The following is a 10,154-nucleotide window of genomic DNA, read 5'->3' as shown; positions in this document are numbered from 1 at the left end:
GGTCTTGGGCTTTAAGAATACTTGTAGCTATAACCCGGCCCCTCCTAGGCGGGTCATACCAATAGTTATATCCCCAACACCCGATGAACAGTCTTTCCCTAATAATAAAGTGCATATCGCTTCTGGTCGTACGTCACCATAATTGCCCCTAAAGTTGTCATAAATTACTCACTGTGCCACCTGTAAGTGAAGAAAAAATGATTTGTTCTTCTTTCTCGAAATCGCGCCCGGGCTCTATAGGTCTTTTACAAACTGCTGCCCATAATGACCGTGAGCACATGAGCGGCGAAGTGACTATGACCTTCTCGGTCGTCAGGGGAGGCCGGGGTTTGATCCTGGTTCCCTACTCTTTTCTCTCCTTTTTCCCTCTCGCAAGCGCGTCTGCTCCTTCCCCACATGGTAATGGGCCGGCTCATTTATAGGTCGTGGCGCCCTGTTTTCTATTTCATTTTTTCCTTTTTCTTTTTTGTTTTTGTTTTTGTTTTTTCTACTTTAAATTAATCATGATTTTCAAAAGAACGAAATTTCAAAAAAAATTCTAAAAATATTGAGAAATCATAAACTGCTTGTGAATTCAAAAACAATTCAGAAAATCATAAAATGATCATGATTTCAAGAAAATGTTCACATATTATAAAAAACATGTTTTCAAATAATTTTCATGATTTTTTAAAAGATCCAGTATTCAAAACATATTCAGTAATTTTAAAACATGAAAATTTAGAATATGTTCAAAACATGTTCAGGAATTTTAAAACATGAAATTTCAAAACATGATTATTTAAAAGATCCAGTATTCAAAACATATTTAGGCATTGAGAAATCATAAACTGATTGTGAATTCAAAAAACATTCGGAAAATCATTTTTGAAAAATTGTTCATATATTATAAAAAATATCATGATTTCAAATAAATGTTCATGAAACAAAAAATGTTCATGATTTTTATAAAAGATTCAGTATTCATAAAATATTCAGGAATTTTTTAGAAATGTCCATAAAATTTTAGAATATTTTCACAAAAATTGAAACAGATCCATAAATAATTAACATAACAAACTGTCGGTTACGTGCATGTTTTATTAGGGGATGTATAGAGGTCATTTTATGATTTTATTTAGTCCCTCGCTTTGGGTAAAAAAAAAGGTTTTCGTGTCTTGTACAATGCTGAGGCCCCAAAAATTGACACAACTTTCTATGTGTTAGTTTTTGTAAGCCATATAAAAATGACTAAATTTCTATTTTGCCTCCATACACAGTTACGTTTATTCCGGTGCCAGCTACGCTAGGTCAAGGCGAGACACTGATTTATCGATCTAGCTCAGGGTCCATCAATGCAGTCTGCTCAATGACTTTTTTTTCATTGTGACACTTTAGGAAATCAAGTGGTGATTAGACCATCACATTTTTTGTTTTTGAAATGACCTTTTAAAAGTCCCTTATCTCGTCATGACATCACTCAAACATAGTTTCTAAAATGATATTTTAGAAGTCCTATCTTATTCTGGCATTTGATTCAAACTTCTTTTTTATCTATCGCACATGCATACTCTAATAGTTTTTCTCTCGTTGCAACACACGTACATATTTGCTAAAGTAAAAAATGATTTTCTTTCGTGATGCAAGTTGCTCACAAAAGAACATATTTTTTTGAATTTGTTACTATCTAAAACATTTTATTGTTTATCCCCGGGCTCATCTAAGCCCGGGTGCAGAATAGCCGCTTCCCTTAACAAAGTCTGTGGGTTCTATCCGAATTACATGTAGATAAAAAAATTATTTCCATGGTCACGGAATTTGGTTTTAAAATGGTACTTCTATTACCGAAAAAGGCTTTCGCCCCGCTTCATATTAGCCTGCTGAATAAATGTATTAAATAGATTGATTCGAATAAAAAAGAGTGTTCCTATTTTTTACCCCCTATTCTGACATTTTTTACAGTAATTACCCCATTTAACGAGGTTTCATTCATTTTACCTCACTTAGTAAAAAACAATACCACAATTTACCATATTTAAAATTTCGTGAGTGTTCTGACTGGCAGGTCCCAATTATCGAGTCTAGCTAGCATGCCACATCGACGGGTTTTCCTCTATTTTTTTCTGTGCTGAATCGGTCTTCGCAGCTTTTCCCGACCGGCCCGACCCGACCCGATATAATCGCACCATAGCGTCCAAAGCATGTTTCCTGAGTCAGGCCGCACAGTGACATGGTTCAGCAGTGAAGGGGTTGCGCGTTCCGATGGTGCGTCCCAATGCTCGGCGCGCCACCGAAGGGGTTGCGCGATCGGACACCAGACGGACCGCACGACCTCCGGCGAGGCAGCTATGGCCGGCCTAGCGCCGGATCCATGCCCCATTTGGGAGGAAGCAATGGATTCATGACGGATGGAGTCCGAGCGCAGCCGTCCACGGGCCTCTTTCCGGGCCTGGCGGAGCGCAAGCCGGACGGCCATCTCCTCCTCGGGCCTCGTCTAGATGCACTTACATATCTCCTAAATTGTCAATTTTGAAAATCAAATACTGTCCAAGTTATATGTACAAATTGTCTCCTTGATCCCCTCAACTCTGTTTTTCCCACCTCCCTTCTTGCTGGCATTCTCCATCAAGCTCCGTCACTGCTCGACCGGTCGTGGGATTTCATTTCCGGTGTTTGTATTGTTGCTTAAAAATAGCACAAATCTGGTGAAATAGAACCGTCAGTGCAAGCCTCTTAACCTCAACCTATGCCACCATCTTAATTTTTTAGAGGAATCAGGGATGTAAAACCCTCTCAGTTCCATTAGCAGAAAACAAAGTAGAAAAACATGATCCAAAACCAGAGTTATCCAAAGTACAGCTAAAGAAATGCATCATCTTGTTGCAACATGAGAGCAATGAAACCTTTGAACAATTCCATTTATACAAAGTGTGTACATTACACTAGAGTACCACGGTAAAAACATATCGCTTCCTTGAAAAACAAATTAAAATTCACCATCTCACCTGCCTAATCAGAACTTCCCATGCATTTTCTCTGGACGGGCCATTTCATTTTTTTCAACCAAAACCCCCAAAGTTTATCAACCGCTAGTGGGACCACCCGACGATGACCGTGGCGGCTTCGAACCCCTCCTTCCCGCCACCGAACCGTATGGCGCCGCTGCTCCCCTTCCTCCCCCTTTGCCGCCTGTCCATGCTCCCGCCCTTCGCCACCGCCGGTGACGCCTTCTTGCTGGCACCCTTCCGCCCGACCCCGCCAGCCTTCTCCAGCAGCCGCACCACCTTGGCCTTGCATGTCACCGCTGCGGATGCCGCGACCGTCCTCTCCTTTGCCGTCGCTGCCCTAGCGTTGGCCCCGGCCTTTAGGAGGATGTCCACCACGTCCGAGCGCCCCGCCTCGGCGGCGCAGTGCAGCGCCACACTACTAGGGAAAAGCCTAGCAGCAGCGCGGGTTTTAGGCCTATCAGTAGCGCGGGCAGGAGCGCTACTGATAAGGCGCTACAGCTAATGCTTAGCAATAGCGCGCCTTGATCCACGCTACTGCTAAATTGACTTAGTAGTAGCGCTTCTTCAGAACAGCGCCACTGGCAATTAGTAGTAGCGCTTCTCCTTTCCCGCGCTACTACTATTATTTAGTATTTTATTTCCTTTTTATTTCATGTTGTATTCATACACCTTTACACAAGTTTTCATACAACAGGAATTTAGAGATTGTTTTTACATCATAATGAGTTATTATATCATGGGGTGAAAGAACCGTGGACTAGTTTCAAGTGGATGTCCGGTTCTTTCACCCAATGATATAATAATATCATCATCATCATCATCATCATATCATTAACAACTTATTATCATAATACATCATTGTCATATAACACCTCCTCAAGATCATCGTTTTCATCAATGACATCACATAGCAAATTGGTCACTAGTCGTAATCACAAGTACTCATCATTATCAACTCTAACACATTACCACATAATAAATATATTGTACCTCATATGACCTATTACATTCGATTAAGACCTACTACATTTTCTAAGGTAAAATAGCAAAAAACAAGATAGCCCCTGACTCTCCATTATGGAGAATGGAGATTAGTCTGTCTCCAATTCTTGCCTTTCGCTGAATGTTACTTCCAAGAACCTCCTTGCGAATGTCCATACATTTCTTCCATTTTTGATGAACATGTGTTCACGGGTTTTAGAAATCCGATATGCACAGGTGAGCTCCGTAAATTTACCTGGCAGTATGTTCATAACTGAGAGGCGACCATGCAGAGACATCAGATGAGGCACACAATCCATCGGGAGTTTCTGTTGAAAAACATAATAATAACTTTATAGTTAGCAATGATGTACTAATTTTAGAAGTATGCAAAAGATGCACGGATGTCGTAATAGTAAAAAATCTTACCAGGGTATCTCCAGAGAAGTTACCGTGGTTCAACACATGCACTAGTGGCACGTATTCACCATAATTTGGAGGAGTTCGATAATAGTTATTGTAATTCTGAAGAAGAGTACAAAATGCGATCAGATGATTTTTCTCCTTATACGTTAATTCGGTGCCATCGGTGTAGTGGGTTTTATCTACCATGTTCCGCACAATCTTTGAAGAATCAAAATAAGCTGTCAATGGAAATAAGCTATCAACTATTTTGAAATAAACAATATAAATTAGTTAATAACTATGTTTGAGAAACTCATATAGCGGTACAATCGGAAGCGTATCAACAAGGACCCAAATGTCCATATTGTCTTGCTCGATGTCAGGATCACCAAGATCCATGGTGACAATCATACCCTCATAAAAACCATACATTTTGCAAAGTGCTTCCCAATTTTGGCAACCAAAACGGGTTACGCTCTGAGCATTGCACAGATTTACTTCAAAATCCATATCATGATGGGTCCTTAGGTGTATTTTCTTTGTTTCGAAATTTTCATGGTCTTCAAAACCCATCCTCTCCAAGACATAGCGTCTTGCATGGCATGGGATAAGCTAGTCGAATTGTAAAATATGAAAATTAGACATTGAAATAGTTGAAGTCATGCTTAATTACGAAAAAAACACTTGTCATTGTTGCGTACCGTTTCAAAATCGAAGGTCTCCTTGAGCTTAATGCTGAAGCGTCGATCTTCGTCCAGCTCAACGAACCTGTCGCACATACCTCAATCGTCGTGGCACCAACTACACTCCCCCGGAAGACTGTCGTCGTCCGAGTACGACATTTCCTACGTTCATAATTCAAAGATTAAACTTGTACATATTCTATCACAAGTCATGCCAGAATTCACGAAAAAATCCGGCATGACCTTTGCTAAAAAAGGACATATCGAGCACCTGAAATTTGCCGGAACAGAAATTAATCAACACTCTGGCAAAACATAGGCCACTCAGAGATGTAAACTGAACATGAACGACCACTTGGGCAACCACATATCCTATTTGAGCAACAACACAAGATATACAAGGATATTTGGTTGGTCTCACCTCGATGTCGGAGGGGGTCGATGACTGGGACGACGGCGGGGATGTCGGAGGGGGTCGGTGACGGGGACGACGGCGGGGATGTCGGAGGGGGTCGGTGACAGGGACGACGGTGGTCACCTGAAACCATATAAGTTATCACTAATACATCCCGAATAATTGCTTAAACTGAAAAATAACAACAAATATGACATGTTCAACTAGTTTTATTAATTCAACTAGTTCTTACTAAATATAAACTTACTATAAATAGAAAAAAACTAGTTCTTTCTAAAAATAAAGTAGTTCAACTAGTTATATTACTTATCTTACTAAAAATACATTAGTTCTATTAATTCAACTAGTTCAACTAGTTTATTAATTTACTTACTAAACTAATTCAACTACAACTAAAGTAGTTCAACTACAACTACTAGTAATTAACATCTACTACTACTAAAAATCTAGTACTAACTAAGCAACATCTAGTACTAGCTATGAACCCTAAATTAACATCTACAACTACTAAATCTATTACTAACTAGTGGCAGGGGGTGGGGGGCGACGGAGAGGTAGCTAGGGGCGGCGAGGTCGAGGGCGGTGGGAGGAGGGCTGCCGACGGAGGAGGAAGGAGGGGCGGCCGCAGGCGGAGGGAGGAGGATGGCGTCGGAGGAGGGAGGGGCGGCCGCAGGCGGAGGGAGGATGTGCCAGGAGGAGGGAGGAGGGACGGAAGGAGGGGAGTACCTCGGCGGCGGACGGACGAAGGCGGCGGCGGCGGCGACGCACGACGACGGTTATCGGCACGGGGGGCAAGAGTGAGAGTGTGAGTGAGGGCCGGTCGTGCGCGTGGGGATAAGGTAGGGATAGTTGTAGGGCGTTTGCCAAAACATGCTACAGCTAATCTGAATAGCAGTAGCGCTTTGCACATAAACCGCTACTGCTAAGTGTAACCATACAAAAAATACGTCAATGCAAAAGTACATTGGCCATCAATGATCTTTTTGTGTATAATCTGAATTGTCAATATGAGTCCTCTCCGGTAGGAACCGGAGAGGACTCATATTGCGGCCACAGATTTTACACATAGAGTTCACTGAAGACCAACTGGTTGTGGTAGTTTCAGAAATAACATATTTAAGGTGGTAAACACCCTGTTCATGGAGCGAGGTGGGACTAAACTTGTGGGTTGATCTTAGCAGTAGTGGTTTTCCTATAAGCGCGCTACTGCTAACTTCTATAGCAGTAGCGCTGGTCAACATAGCGCGCTACTGCTATAACTAGGGGGGGCGAGGTCATGGCAATTATAGCAGTAGTGCGGTTTGTGGTGGACGCGCTACTGCTATTTTCCTGTCAGCAACGCGTTTCGCTAACACGCGCTGCTGCTAAATAGCAGTAGTGTGGTATTTTGAGGAGCGCTGCTGGTAAGATTCTGTGTATAGGCTTTTCCCTAGTAGTGCCATGTAGCCCTCGGCGTGGCACGCCTCCACATCGACGCCCCGCTCGATGAGGTCGCGCACCGCGTCGGCGCGCCCCTTGAACGCGGCGCGCATCAGCGGCGTCCACTCGTGCGCGTCCCGCCCTTCCACGGATGCGCCGCCGTCCGTGGCCCGACGGACGGCCCGGGCCTCACCCTTGCGTGCGGCCGCCAGGATCGCCTCGCCAAGCCCTAGGAAGTCCATGATCCGCCCCGTGTGGCCCTCCTCGGCCGCGGTCTCGTAGGCCGTCTACCCTTTCACATCGCGCACCAAGGCCGTGCCGGCCATGCCGTGCGCCAGGATCAGGCGGGCCACAGCCTCGTCGACCCGCCTTGCCGCGGCGTGGAGGGTGGTGCCACCGCCCGTGCCGCACCTCGTGTCGGCCCTCGCGCCGGCCGCCAGGAGCGCCTTCACTGCTTCCCGCCGGCCACCCTCCGCCGCCAGCCGCAGATGGGTCTTGCCCTCCCTCCCCGCCGCGTCGATGGATGTGAAGGAGCCGGAGAAGGAAGTGGAGGAGGAGGAGCTGGGAGAAGCAGACGCGAGCTTTCCAAGAAGCAGCTTCAAGACATCGTCGTGTCCGGCCGCAGCGGCCACGTGGAGCGCGTCGGAGCCGGCGTGCTTGGCTCCGTTGGCGAGGAGGAGCTCGGTGATGAGGCACTCGCTGGACGCCGCGGCGATCTTGAGCGGTGTCCGGCCGCGGCTGGGCTTGTTGGGTCAACATTGTCCTTATAGAATTTCAACTCTTCTGCCGCACAGACCGACTCAGCATAGGCTGCGTCGCCTTCCTCGCATTCCAAGGCTATCTTCCGGATCCCATGCACTATGATGGTACCCTTATGACCCGGCATCTTGAGCTGTAAGTACACATAACACGGTCGCGCCATGAACTTGGCATAAGCCGCCTGCCCAAACAGAGCATGATACGGACTTCTGATCTTAACCACCTCAAAAGTCAATTTCTCAGCCCTGGAGTCATATTCATCTCCAAAGGCTACCTCCAGCTCGATCTTGCCAACTGGATACGCCGACTTACCAGGCACCATGCCATGGAAAATAGTGTTAGACTGCTTAAGGTTTTTATCAGTCAACCCCATGCGACGGAAGGTCTCATAATAGAGGATGTTGATGCTGCTGCCTCCATCTATGAGCACTTTAGTGAATTTATATCCACCAGCCTGAGGCGCCATCACCAAAGCCAAGTGACCCGGATTGTCAACCCGGGGAGGGTGATCCTCTCAACTCCATAAAATAGGTTGTTCAGACCATCTCAAATAACAAGGAAATGCCGGCTCAACATTGTTCACAACCCTCTTATGAAGCTTCTGGTCTCGTTTGCACAAACTGGTGGTAAACACATGATACTGTCCACTATTCAGCTGCTTTGGATGGCTCTGGTATCCACCCTACTGCTGCTGACCACCCTGGCCAGATTGCTGGTTATGACTGCCTTGATTACCTTGAAAAATAGAATTTGAACCGCCGCCCGGGCCGTGAGAACCACCACCACCCGAGCCACCGCCCTGCCCATTATTACCGTAGAACATGTTGGAATTCTTGAAAGCCTTCATGATCGTGCAGTCCTTCCATAGATGAGTGGCCGACTTCTGCTGAGTGTCGTGCCTTGGACAGGGCTCGTTCAGTAACTGCTCAAGCGTGGGGCCTGACCCGCCGGACCAGGGTGGTGGTCTCCCCTTACATAATTGATTGTTGCCCTACGCATTGGTGTTGGCCACAAACTCCAAACTACTGTGAGCCTTACGTTTATTACCCCCTTGATTTGCTGGGTTATGCTGAGGGCCCTTGTTGTTGCCATTCTTCTTTCCCTTCCCTGTCTTTTCATATCAGACTCAGGATCCTTGGTACTATCGGAATCAGCGTACTTGACCAGAGCCGTCATCAGCGTACCCATATCATTACAACCACGTTTGATCCGCCCAAGCTTCATCTTCAAAGGCAAGAAATGACAATTTTTCTCCAACATTAAGACTGCAGAGCCGGCATCCATCTTATCGGACGAATGTATTAAGGCTTTGATCCGCGCACTCAATGGGTCGTGGACTCACCTTCCTCCTGTTTGCAACTAGTCAAGTCCACAATTGACATGGGTTGCTTGCATGTATCTTTGAAGTTCTAAATGAACCGGGCTTTTAGCTCTGCCCATGACCCAATGGAATTAGGTGGGAGCCCTTTCAACCAAGTGCGGGCAGTCCCATCCAACATCATGGTGAAGTACTTGGCCATCGCAGTGTCACTGACCTCCAGTAACTCCATAGCCATCTCGTAGCTTTCAATCCATGCCCCAGGTTGTAAGTCGGCCGTATAATTAGGCACCTTCCTAGGTCCTTTGAAATCCTTGGGCAAACGCTCGTTACGCAGAGCCGACACCAGACAGGGGACACCTCCAATCCTGGTGGCCATGCCTGCCTCAATAGAAGTCGTCGGATAAACCGAAAGAGGTTGGTAAGCCGTCAGCTGAGCCACCTGCTCAGCCGCCTGCTGAACCGCCCGTTCAACCTCTTGACGTATTCTGATCTGATTCACCAAGTTAAAGGCTCCATTGCGCGCCGGGTCATGCCTGTCTGGCTGGTTACGGCGCCGGGCATTGCTTGAAACGGCCGCTGAGTCCATGTGCCTGCTATAACTCGGGCTCCGGCTTGGACGAGGGGTTGAATGAATCCTGTCCCGGCTATACGAGTACGCCTCCTATTGCACTAAAGCCGTCTGAAGAAGTTCTCTGATCCTGCGGGTTTCAACCGCCGTTGGCGAGTCACCCTCCACCGGGAGAGCAGCCAGCCGTGCCGCCGCAGCGATCATGTTCTCTAGCGGGTTGGAATAATGACCCGATGGTGTTAGTACATACTGGGGTGAAGTAGTATTCATATGGGGAGGCCCCATCACCTGTGGTTGAACCAGCGTTCCAGCCCCGGGTGCCGCAACCCGGTCTATCTCTAGCGGGTTACTGGGCCTTGCATCGGGTGTATGAAAGAGGTTTCGAGGATCATAAACCGGAGGGAGCCGATACTGTGTCTTCTGGTATCTTCTCCTCATGACCTCATTGGATGCGTTCTGATCCATCTAAGCCGGAAAGTCTGCGCCTGAATCCGCTGAGCCTGAGCTTCCAGAGCCGCCCGCTCTGCGGTCATCCGGACATCTTCCACTTCTAGATCGTCCTTAGCCTGTATTATGTCTAGTTTTAACTGTGCCACTTCCGCATCGTGTTGAGCTT

At 46.4% G+C, this 10,154-nt stretch overlaps 1 pseudogene; it reads right to left on the bottom strand.

Moving 5' to 3' along the window:
* Positions 1–3,068: 3,068 nt before the first annotated feature.
* LOC123089874 (protein VAPYRIN-like) lies at positions 3,069–9,556 on the bottom strand (annotated as a pseudogene).
* Positions 9,557–10,154: the final 598 nt, after the last annotated feature.

The sequence above is a fragment of the Triticum aestivum genome, chromosome 4B, assembly GCF_018294505.1.
Source record: "Triticum aestivum cultivar Chinese Spring chromosome 4B, IWGSC CS RefSeq v2.1, whole genome shotgun sequence".
Classification (NCBI taxonomy): Eukaryota; Viridiplantae; Streptophyta; class Magnoliopsida; order Poales; family Poaceae; genus Triticum; species Triticum aestivum.
Note: the sequence above shows the minus strand (reverse complement) of the source record. Positions and strands in the feature narration are given on the sequence as shown.